At 46.0% G+C, this 13,116-nt stretch overlaps 1 protein-coding gene across 1 annotated transcript in view; it reads right to left on the bottom strand.

Moving 5' to 3' along the window:
- Positions 1-13,116, bottom strand: part of LOC142803189 (testis-specific serine/threonine-protein kinase 3-like) — a 286,989-nt gene that overhangs the window by 139,960 nt on the left and 133,913 nt on the right. The gene's annotated exons all lie outside the window — the stretch shown is intronic.

The raw sequence follows: 13,116 nt of genomic DNA, 5'->3' as shown, positions 1-13,116 counted from the left end.
GGCGGATTTGGACACAAGTACCGCGTCTGTTACTACCGACAAATAGGCATATGCGAATTTCACCCAGATGCACGTTGTCCACGCTATGGTGACCGCCCACAAGAAATTGCGGATTACTTGGAAGGTCGTCAGCATGCTTCTGTCCCACCGCGATGACAGTCACGATAACCATCACCCCGTCCACCCGCATCAACACACCGCGCCCGACCCGCCTTTGGGTCCCCTGGTGTCAGTGGCGCAAGCCAACGCCAGGGAAACTGAAAATGGTGACCTCCGGAGGTGAGGCCGCTGTCACGCGAACCAACGAATACCCTCCGCCGCTGCCTTACGACGTGCCGTTAAAGCCTGTTTCTGAATCCGCCAACAGAACGTACACTGCCATAACCGTTTCCGTCGACTGTTAACCGCTGACTGCGCTTGTCGACACGGGAGCTCATTGCTTGGTGATGAGTGATTCATTGGCAACCCGTCTACACAAGGTGCTGACAACGTGCTGACACCTTATCACCGCTTACAACTTATCACTTATACACAAGGTGCTGACAATTTATCACCGCTGGAGGACACTTCGTATCCCCTATAGGAAGGTGCACCGCCAGGCTTGAGATTGTGCGTCGGCTTTTGTAGCGTCATTCCTTGTACTGCCCAATTGTTCTCGGCTGGTCATTTTCGGCGTAGATTTTCTGTGAGAGTCTGGAGTGATAATTAATCTGCGTGATTTGTTTTTCGGTTTTGCTAACTGTGCTTCTCCAGATTCCGACATCGAGAACGAACATCGTGGCGTTGCCTTACGCGTAGTCGATGATTGCGTCACGTTCCCCGCAGGGGTGCCTGCGCAAGTAGGCGTTTGGTGTGTAGCGACACTACGGACCCGAGCTAACGGGGGAGTTTCTACTCCCTCCCACGCCTAGCCGTGCGAGGCTTTGCCGTGTCTGGGGAAAAGGGGATCCTGGGGGTTGAGCCGACGCCGGTTGATTGGACCTTTAAGGCCCCCCGGCACAGGCAACAAACCCCTTTGGCCCCGGCTTCACGTAGACGGCACCCCTGGGCGGACTCACCCTGGGGAAATCGGCAGTCGCCTTTTCCTATCTCTCTCTCCCTACATCTTCGTCTTTATCTCTCACTATTTATCTGTCCTGTCTTCTACTCTCTTCTGTCTACTTCCAAACTTCCTTGCGGCTAGGGTTAACCCTGTGCAAATAGCCTACCTTGGTCTAGGCGCATTGGGTTATAGTAGCGTTGTACGGCTGGCGTCTGAAGGTTTTACCATCCGCAAACTTGTAGCGTCCCCTCGTTGGGCTCCGTGGTGGGTGGCTGCCAACGCTTCTGAAGAAAATTAAAAACTGGCATGCATAGAGCATTTATTTCCCTTATTAAGTGATCGTATTGCCTTAAAGCGCGTACGCACCGAAGACTTGGGCTTTTTCAGCTGATCAAGTGAAAACTTCCCCCATTTTCATGTTATACGTAGTGAGATAAGCAGCAAGCAAGCCAGAACTGTATCCCCCTTTGTAGTAGCCAGATGTCTCACAGAAACTCTTGAAGCCGGGTACAATGTTACGAAAATGGCCAGCGGAGACCTCCTCCTTGAAGTTCGAGAAAAAGAACAGTTTGAAAAGCTACAGAATCTTTCAACTTTTGGTGACACTTTCATCACTGTAACGCCACACAGATCTATGAACACAACCCGTGGAGTAGTATCTGATGCTGATTTGCTCGGCTTGACTAAAGAGGAACTTCTAGAGGGGTGGAAGAGTCAGAATGTGACCAATGTACAAAGGATCATCATTAGAAGAGACAACAAGGTAACACCAACGAAACACCTAATACTCACATTCGCTTCCAGTAATCTCCAGAAAGTATTCAAACAGGGTACACGAAGACGTCGATCAGACCATACATACCTAACCCACGTTGTTGTTTTCAATGCCAGAAGTATGGACACGGCTCACAAAGCTGTCGTGGTCACCAAACTTGTGCAGAATGTGGAGTGTCAGGCCACAATTCTGACAATTGCGAAGAACCATCACACTGTGTGAACTGTGGCGGAAATCATGCCACATACTCACGGCCTTGCTCATTTTGGAAAAAAGAAAAAGAAATCATCACATTGAAAATTAAAGAAAATATCACATTCAAGGAAGCAAGACGAAGAGTGTCGCCGTTTTATGGCGCTACATATGCTGATGCGTCGCGTCAGGGGGCAACGCCGCACCAGCCCTCACCACTCCTTCGGCCTGCCCCCAAGGCGGCAGTAGTTCAGTCTACTCCGCCTCCTAGCGAATTGAGGCCGGAGACTCTAGGGCATTCTGGTTTCTAGGCCTCCCCTCACCAGGCAAGGCCTAAAATCCGAACCACCAGCTCGCATGTGCGGGCACCCAGTGCCTCTGAGGAGGCAATGGACACAACGGTACCCTTAGTATCAAAACTACGGCGCGGCTCCTTGGAGCGCGCCAAGAAAAATAAAAAACCAATAACGGGGCCGGACGACCATCCTGCCACCTGAATTAACGAGCTCACTCCAACACAGGATACTCTTTGTACACACAGCAGCATCTCTCTTGTTTAAATATGCAGACAGAAATATTACAGTGGAACATCCGAGGCCTTCTTCGAAACCTTGATGATTTACAAGAAATCCTCCATGAACACAATCCAAGAGTGCTGTGTGTACAAGAGACACACTTAAAACAAACAAACACAAACTTTTTACGTATCTACGTAATCTTCCGAAACGATAGAGATGATGCCATGCCACCATCTGGTGGTGTAGCGGTTATAGTTAGTCAAGGTATAGCATGCACACAATTACCCCTTCAAACTTTTCAAACTTTTCTCGAGGCGGCGGCTGTCCGAGCAGTTATTCTAAACAAACTTGTCACTGTCTGCTCTTTGTACATACCTCCGCACCATCGTCTTGAAAAACTTCAATTCCAGTCTTTAATAGACGAAATACCTGAACCTTATCTGGTCCTTGGGGACCTGAACGCACATAATGGTCTGTGGGGTGACTCTCGCTGTGATGCATGAGGTCGTCTCTTGAACGATTCCTCATTTCATCAGGTGCTTGTCTGTTTATTAGAAAAGAGGCAACATATTATAACCTTGCCAACAAAACTCACTCTTCCATAGACCTCAGTATCGCATCTCCTTCACTTGTACCGTTACTTCAGTGGAAAGTCATAAATAATCCATAAGGAAGTGACCATTTTCCTTTAGTTTTGAGTACACCAGTAATATATGAATGTCCGTCACATGTTCCCAAATGGCTGGTAAACAAAGCCGACTGGGAACAATTTCAAAAGATTATTCACTTAAGTTGGACTGACATATGCAGATTAGGCATAGATGAAGCTCTGCAGTACTTCACGGCTTTTCTTACTGACACAGCAGCCAAGTGCAATCCACAAACATCGGGACTGCCTGGCGAACGACACGTCGCATGGTGGAACACTGAGTGTCGTAATGCGCGAAAGGAACAGAACAGGGCATGGAGGTTGCTGCGGAACTCGCGGACAGCGGAAAACCTTGAGAGCTTCAAAAAAATAAAATCTCAAGGCAGGAGAACGCGTCGGCAGGCCAGAAGAGAAAGCTGGAACAAGTTTTTATCAGGGATAAATTCATATACACAAGAGGCTAAGGTCTGGAACATGATTCGTAGGGTAGTAGGAAGACAAGTACACTCACTCCCACTCGTAAACACACAGGGTGACAGCCTGGAAGATCAGGCGAACTTCCTCGGTGCACACTACGAGTAAGTGCCTAGCTCGTCACACTATACTGAAGCTTTCCAAAGAGATAAAGCAGAGATAAAAAAGCAGAAACTAGAATACAAGTGTACAATTCACGAGGCATACAACCAACCTTTCAACTTAGCTGAGCTAGAAACATCACTACGCTGTTGCAGTAATTCGGCCCCAGGCTACGACCGTGTCACGTATGAAATGTGGAAAAACCTGCCGCTCAAAACGCGAAAAACTTTACTCTCTTTATACAATGCTATCTGGCCTTCTAGCACCATCCCTGCTTCCTGGAAAGAGGCTATTGTTATCCCTATTTTGAAACAGGGCAAGGGCCCTTCCTCAGTTTCAAGTTAAAGGCCCATTGCCCTAACCAGCTGCCTTTGTAAACTTTTTGAAATAATGATAAACCGCCGACATTTATATATCCTTGAAACACACAATCTGCTTGACCAATACCAATGTGGGTTTAGAGATGGTAGATCCACCACCGACCATCTGGTGCATATCGAGGCACAGATCTGAGATGCTTTCGTCCACAAACAATACTTCCTCTCTGTGTTTCTCGATATCGAGAAGGATTACGACACAACATGGCGTTTTGGCATATTAAGAGACTTGTCTCACCTGGGTGTGCGCGGTAGAATGCTTTCCATAATCGAGAGTTACTTGTACAATCGGAAATTCCGTGTCCGTGCGGGCAGTATTCTCTCCCATACATTTGTGCAAGAAACGGGAGTGCCGCAAGGTGGTGTATTTAGTTGTACACTTTTTATTATCAAAATGAATTCCTTGCACCTGTCCATCCCCCGCCACGTGTTTTATTCCACATATGTCGATGACGTCCAGCTTGGCTTTAAGTCATGCAACTTAGCAATGTGTGAGTGGCACGTTCAGTTAGGTTTAAACAAGGTCTCCAAATGGGCAGAGGAAAAATGGATTCCGGCTGAACCCAGAAAAAAGCACCTGTGTCTTGTTCTCCCAAAAGAGAGGCGTGCACTCAGAACCTGACATTGAACTGAACGGTCAACGTCTGTCTGTCAATGCGGAGCATAAATTCTTGGGCTTAATCTTGGACAACAAGTTGACCTTCGTACCGCACATCAAGTATTTAAAAACAAAATGTTTAAAAGCCATGAATGTTATAAAAGTGCTGTCACGTACTACGTGGGGTAGTGACAGGCAATGTCTCATGAACCTGTATAGAAGCCTTATTCGCACCTGCTCAGATTATGGGGCCGTTGTTTATCACTCTGCGACTCAAAGTGCTTTGAAGATGCTGGACCCCGTGCACCAATTGGGCATCCGCCTTTCTACGGGTGCTTTTCGCACCAGCCCCGTAGAAAGCCTTTACGATGAGTCAAATGAGTGGTCGCTTCATCTCCAGAGAACTTACATGTCCTTTGTTTATTTTCTTAAGGTGAAAGCAGACAAGAAGCACCCTTCATACTCTACTATTATTGATTTGTAGAGCTCAATTCTGTTTCAAAACAGGCCTTCGATGAGGCAGCCGTTCTCAGTTCGCCTGAAGGGTCTAGCTGAAGAAACAGGAGTGTCACTTGAACACAGATTAATGGCTCCTGTAGCATACCCGCCACCATGGCAGTGGCAGACTGTAGACTGCGATGTGTCTTTCCTAGAAGTTACAGAACATGACCTACTGCCTATATCTGAACATACTTCCTGGAACTTCAAAACAAATACACACGTCCTGAGTTCTTTACAGATGCCTCCATGTCTAACTCCTCTGTGTCCTATGCTGCTGTCGGCCCATCCTTTTCGGATGCTGGCCCTCTACATCCAGGCACAAGTATCTTCACAGCGGAAGCTTACGCGATACTTGTGGCAGCTAAACACATAAACAATTACAAATACAAAAAGCGGTAATTTATACAGACTCCCTCAGTGTGGTAACGACTCTGCACAGTCTTAAAAAACAAAAAAACCCGGGCCTTGTCTCACTTTACTCCATTTTGTGCACACTCTACACACTCAAACAACATGTTGTAGTGTGCTGGGTGCCAGGGCACCGTGAGTTCCGAGGCAACGTGAGGGCGGATCAGCTCGCTGCATCCGTCCACAATACCACTGCCCCTACGCCCATATTAGTCCCGGCCCTTGATCTTAAGCCGTCTCTCAAACGAAACCTCAGGGACTACTGGCAGAGCAAGTGGGATACACACACACAAAAGAAACTACACATTATTAAGCCACACTTTCGTCATTGGCTGCCAGTATCAAAATCGCGTCATGCAGAGGTAATACTAACGAGACCCAGAATAGGACACACATACACGACACACTCATACATTTTGTCTGGTGGCGACCCACCATTGTGTGACAGATGTGCCGAAGCACTCAGAGTACTTCACATTTTAATTCAGTGCAAACAATTTGAGACTATAAGAAAACAACACTTTCCATTACCCTACCGACAACATATACCTTTACACCCTGCAATGTTCGTCGCTAGGGAACCGCTTTTTAGTTATAAATCATTGTTAGCGTTTTTAAAAGAAATTCATAATTTTTATATCATATACCCGGGCATTCCGTAGCACGACCTCTCCAGAGAGGTTTTCGCTGCGTTGGCTACACAACAAAGCACTTGCCTCACGGACCTTGGACGCAAGGGTATGAACAAGTGAGGCACTTGTGCTAATGCCATACATGTCCACCATCGTTTTTATTATCACCAACTTTTGTCATCTATTCGCACCACACACACCTTTCACGGCATGGTCATGATTTTATTACTTGTATGTTTTACCAGCATTACCGCGAGGAATTTTATGGCCCTTATAGAGCCGCTAATCACAATCATTGTCCACATTCCTTGTCCCATGAACTGGCGCTCTTTGGCCATCAAGTGGCCCTTGCGCCAAAAAACACCATATATCATCATAATTGCGTCACGTTGCTACCTCACAGTGCTATCTGCGTGCTTGTTGAGTGTTCACGGAGCAGTCGATTACGGGAATCGCCGAAAGTAACCTGACGTTATTGCTTGATCGGGAAATCGCCATTGCTCGAAGTCTCGTTCAACTCCGAAATGTCCAGACTACGGCTTTAGTTACTAAGTTCAATGGCGAACACAGGCATTTCGCGAATCGCACAACCATAGCCTATTTGGAGGCATTGGATGATTTGGACGCCTTCCCTTTGATTACGACAATGTCGATTGAGAACAGCTGCGATACTGACATGACTAGTCGCTTCAACGTGAATCGCCAGTTAGAAGAACCTAAGAGGGCAAGGCTCCTCAGTCTCCTTTCATTCTTTAGTGACTATTTTGCCACTACTTCGAAAGTCCGGCAGACTCCTCTAATGAAGCACAGAATTATCACTGAGCCCAACGTCCAACCCGTGTGCCAACACGCTTACTGCGTGTCGTAGAAGGAGCAGAATGCTATCCGTCATCAAGTGAAACAAATGCTCGACGACGACGTTATTCAACCATCGACTAGTCCTTGGGCGTCACCAGTTGTTCTGGTTAATAAGAAAGATGGTTCATTACGATTCTGCGTTGACTGCCACAAACTGAACAAGATAACGTAGAATGACGCATATTCTCTTCCTCATATTGATGGCTCCTTGGATCGCCTGCGACACGCCCGTTCCTTCTCTTCCATGGATCTCCATAGAGGATATTGGCAGATTGAAGTAGATGAAAGGGACCGAGAAAAACAGCATTCATTACACCGGATAGTCTCTATGAATTTAAAGTTCTCCCTTTCGGCCTGTGCTACGCTGCAGCCACTTTTCAACGAATAATGGACACAGTTATATGTGAATTGAAGTGGCCCTCTTGTTTAGTGTATTTAGATGACGTAGTCGTTTTTTCTACGACTTTGAACAGCACATTGAGTGGCTTGAGGCGATTTTTTTGGCTATCCGCACTGCCGGCCTCTCTCTGAAACCAGAAAAGTGTTATTTTGGATATGAGGAACTCAAATTCCTTGGCCACATTGTCAGCAGCAGCTGTGTTCACCCCGATCCTGAGAAGGCTATGGCAGTTGCTTTGTTCCCGATACCGAGAACAAAGCATGATGTTCACGGCTTTCTGGGGCATTGTGCTTATTACCACCGCTTCGTGCCGAACTTTTCGAAAATCGCCAACCCTTTACAACAACTCGCCAAGAACGACGTCGCCTTCGTCTGGGGCCCCAAATAATCCGACGCTTTCCATGATTTTCAACAACGCCTACAAACGCCAGCGATCCTTAGTCCCTAAACACCGAAGCAGACACAGAAGTCCGCACTGACGCGAGCAACCTTGGCCTCGGAGCTATTCTCGTGCAATATCAAGATGGCGTGGCACGTGTCACCGCCTACGCTAGCCGCACGTTGTCATCTGCGGAAAATAACTACTCGACAACTGAAATAGAATGTCTGGTGGTTGTATGGGCCTTAACGAAATTCAGGCCCTACTTGCACGGACGCCCTTTCCGAATCGTCAGTGATCACCACTCTCTCCGCTGGCTAGCGAATCTGAAAGATCGTTCGGGTCCTCTCCCAAGATGGAGCCTTTGGTTACAGGAATTCGATATAACGATGGTTTACCAGTCTGGCCTGAAACAAGCCGACGCTGACAGTCTTTTCCGCGCACCCGTCGAGGTCGCTGCAGAAGACAAAGATGAAGACTTCAGCTGCCTTGCTATTCCCGCATCATTAAAAGTGGCTGAGCAGCAACTCGAAGGCTTAGAATTACAACCGCTGATGGAATACCGTGAGGGACGTTTCCCACAACCCCAACGTCAATTCGCGCATGATTTGTAATCTTTCTTTCTACGCCAAGACACCTTCTACAAGTGCAACCTTTATCAAACAAAAACTCTTTACCTCATCGTCGTTCCTGCTGCTCTCCGCGGTGATAATTTGCATGCTTGTCCCGACGAGCCATCGTCTGGGCACCTTGGCTTCGCGCGTACTCTGGCGCGGATCAAAGACAAATACTACTGGCGGAAACGTATACGAAAACCGTACGGCAGTACGTCAAGACATGCGCAGCCTTTCAGTGCCGCAAAAATCCAACGAGGAAACCAGCTGGTTTGCTTCAGCCTTTGCGACCCCCTTACGCATTTTTTGAAATGGTCGGGATGTATTTACTCGGCCCATTTCCGAAGCAGCTGGTAACCGCTGGATTTTGGTTGCCACCGACTAGTTGACCAGATACTGCGAAAAGATAATCCGCCCAGCGAGCAACTGCTTCTGAGGTGGCTGACTTTTCATCAAGAACATTGTTCTCCGCCACGGTGCTCCTGCTGTCGTCATCACAGATCGTGCTACTCCTTTACCGCACATTTGCTCTTAGAGATCCTGTTGCTGAGTGGCACGACGCACCGAACAGCAACTACGCACTACCCTCAGACTAAAGGGTTAACCAAACGCTTTAACAAAACTATTGCAGATATGCTTTCGATGTATGTTGCCAAGAATCAAAAATTTTGGATGAAATCTTCCCGTATATAACATTGGCCTACAATACGGCCCTGCAGAAAACCACTGGCCTTGCTCCTTTTCGTCTGGTTTACGGCCGCGACGTCACCACAACGCTTGACATCATGCTGCAACCAACTCTGCCGGACACGATTGCCCCGGACGCAGATGTATTTGTTCAGCGTGCCGAAGACGCCCGGCAGAAGGCGCGCTTTCGCATTTTATCGCGGCAAAATCAAGAAGCTCACCGCTACAACACCAACCACAGAGCAGTAATATACGAACCTGGTGACCTAGTCTGGATTTGGACTCCTATACGTCAACGTGGACGCTCAGAAAAATTTTTATGTCAGTACTTCGGACCCTACCGAGTTCTTCATTGCCTCGGCGAAGTGAACTACGAAGTTGTCCTAGCAAACACGTCACACCGTTCTCGTAGACCACGCTCCTCGGATGTGGTTCACGTCTCCAGGATGAAGCCCTACTATTCGCGTTGACTGCAAGTCAAGAACTTTGTGATGTGGCACTAGCATTCAAGACAATTGTACATTTCTTTCTTGCTTCTTTATTTTTCATCTCGTCCTTTTTCTTTTAAATGGATACAGACATTTTTGACTACCTTTCGTTGTTTTTAAGAGCGGTGACACTCATATAATGATTCTTCATTTTTTTTCTTTGGGGAGAGGGTAAGGCCACGCTGTGTGGGTGGCAGAAGAAGACAGCGAAGAAGTGAATGACAGCTGTGGCTGAGTAAACACTCGTCGACTTCGAGTTCCTCTCTATCGTTTGCTCTCGCGACAATATATATATATATATATATATATATATATATATATATATATATATATATATATATATATATATATATATATATATATATATATATATATTTATATATATATATTATATATATATACGAAACTAGACAGCGAGCCTGCAACTAAATTGACGTTGCACCAACATTGCGCCTTGCAAAGCAGTATTCAATCCTGGCGTGGCTCTGTAGTAGAATATTTTGATTTCCAGGCAGAATTCTTGGGCTTTATTCCTGCTTAGGCCCTGATATATACTTCTATGATAACAGGCATAGCGTAGGGTTAACTTGTAGTTGAGCGGCATCATCTGAAGTCGATCTACGTAGCAGTGTCCAGGCCTACCATCCTCGCAAGCACAAGCGTTACATATCAACTTGCCGCTTCTGGTGTTGCTCACCCTCATGTTGCTGTTGACATCGTTACGCAAGGGTAAACAAGTAGTTATATAAAACATATGTGACTGTTTAGCGTATATATGTTTGCGCATACAATACTTGTAGATACTTTAAGCGTCATTTTATAATGTTTTGCTATAATTAACATAGTCACCTTCCCTTCGCATAACATTGGCTCTCAGGTTACGTGTAATCTGGCGCATTTTAAAGATGCTAGTCTTTCTTGGGATACGTCAACGCAGGTATTTTGGTCTGTTTTTCTCTTGGTCTGTGTTTCGCACAATGTAGCAACCCATGAAAGCAGATCCCCAACGCTAAACCATCGTGACCTGCCTGCTGCGTGTTGCTTGCGAATGTGGTCATTCGAAAGAACAAGTAATATGCATATTAGAGGTGAACATAAACACGCAAGTATTAAGAAGCATTTTCCTTCATTACGCCTAAAGGCGTAGGTGCGTAATTTAAATCACCGCAGTGCTTATGACGCTGCGCTGACGATGTGACGCTATGAACGAAAAGCGTGTGTTTCCTACGCTTCACTAAAATGATACGGTGCGGTCACCTACCAGTGGCTGTTCGTGCTGGAAAAACTTTATTTTCTTCAAAATACTGCCAGATTGTGTCCATATCTTATGCAGCGCCTAAAAACAGCGGCCCGCGCCAATGGATCCCGGAATAAGGATCCCGCTCACCAAAATTTCCGCGCAGAACTTTAAAAAACTTAATAACGCTTTATGTTTTCTCTCCAGACAAAATACTATCGTCTTTCGACGACTTTTGCCACTGAAGCTCACAGATACACGGCGCATTTTGTAAAAATAAATTCAATTTCACGCTTCGGCTCTACACTCACTACCCGTCCGCAGTGAACACTCTCAAAGCCAGCTACCAGTTATGCAAATATTCTGATAGCATGTCTTACGATACAGCAAAAGCTCCATGTGTCGGCAACACATCCTAAGAACAGATATCTGTCTACTCAAGTCCATTCTAGTTAACCATTCACTGATTTTTTTTTTCATTTTTCGAAGAAATTTTGATTTCGAATTATGCAGATATTCATGTCTATTACAGAGCGCCTCGTGGCTGGCGTGCCATGGTCGTAGTCGCTTCGACGCGCTCAAATATTATTTGCCTTATTTACTTACCTTTTCACATTGCAGGCCACGGGCATAAAAAACGGCTGGCTCTCTCGTCATCGAGAGGAAAGCCTCATTCGCAAAGACCTTGGTCAATAGGAACAGGACTTCTATGGCCTAAGTATGTGTAGCACTCTAAAGCACGTTTCATAAAAGCACAGTATGGGTTTTCCTACTTCTACGCATTTGATGCTGACTGGTGGGAGATAACACAATACAGATAACACAATCTTGTGCATAGTGGCACGGGCAAACCCGACAAAACTGCACCACAGTGCACTCGTCCACATGGGTAAATTATTTGCTGTCGCTGTGCATTATAAACCTTGTCAGCAAGAAATCATGTTCTCAGATCAAATATTTTGTTTCAACTCGACGCTACAGGGAACAAATACACTACAGCATAAATAATGCCGAGATTATTTCCTTTTCAACAGATTAGGCTACAAAACAGCGACATGCACTAACAATCACTATGCTCACTATCCGCAACAACTGTTTTAAATACTCGTTTTATCCCAGGTATTAAGCGTTTGGAATCAACTGCCCAACGATGTGGTGTTGCAGCTACCCCTGAATTTGTTCATGTCACATGTTGTGTAACTTACTTATATTCCTTTTAGTTGAGTTAGCAATTGTGCTATCGGAATCAAATGAAACGCGAGCAGTGGAGCGCGTCTTTCAAGCACAACGAACAGTATAGTGTTGGTCGTCCAATTATCACCATTGACAGGCGTGCACATCTGATTTGGAAGCACTGCGCAGTCCCCCTATAGTGAGTTATCTCCAATTTTGCTCTAGTTTTCATATGGTAATAATGGTGGCTATCGTGGGCGTCGCAAGAGCTTTAGATCGTATCACTCGCAATTCCTTGCTTTCAATTAGTTCAGCGTCACAGTGCATTCAGTGTCCAAGCACGATACAAAAAAAGATAAGTATTATTGGTTTGTGGTTAATTTTCAAATGATCGTCGTATCTATTTCACCAGCGCTGCTTTACGTGCACCCTTCTTTCAGAAACGTAACCGGAAAGGCTTCACTATAACTGATAAAGTCGAGCATTTCTTTGGAAGAGAGAGCGCACATTATTTCACTTTACCGGTACGAAATGAAACAGCGTGAAATTTCCAAAAATATAAACCAAGCTTTGTCTGCTACAAATAGATTTTGCCAGGCACTTCGTCATGATGGACGCCTCTGGAACCTTCTACGTGGACACTAGCAGCGGGCGATGGACAGTGCGAAGGACCTACTTATTTCTGTTTGCGCTACTAGTCTTGCCAGATATTTGTCACCAAACCTGCGGAAGTCCCTTGATGGGGTTGCAGTACTTTGAATAATAATGAAATAGAACTGTGCTTTTCCTAGTGGATCCACGACACAAGGCATGCCTGAGAAGCTGCGTCTTTACGGGTCACTTCCAGGAGGTGGAAAAACCTGCACTGCGATTTTCTGTAGGCTGGTTCTCGAACGTTCTCGTTTCGTTTTCGCAACAATGTGCGTATGTTTTTTTAGCTTGCCGGATAACCGCCCTGGCTGTTCGTTCAAGGTCACTTGAAAGTCCCTGATAATGAAAGTCTTAAGTATGT

Source organism: Rhipicephalus microplus, chromosome 3 (genome assembly GCF_043290135.1).
Source record: "Rhipicephalus microplus isolate Deutch F79 chromosome 3, USDA_Rmic, whole genome shotgun sequence".
NCBI lineage: Eukaryota > Metazoa > Arthropoda > Arachnida > Ixodida > Ixodidae > Rhipicephalus > Rhipicephalus microplus.
Note: the sequence above shows the minus strand (reverse complement) of the source record. Positions and strands in the feature narration are given on the sequence as shown.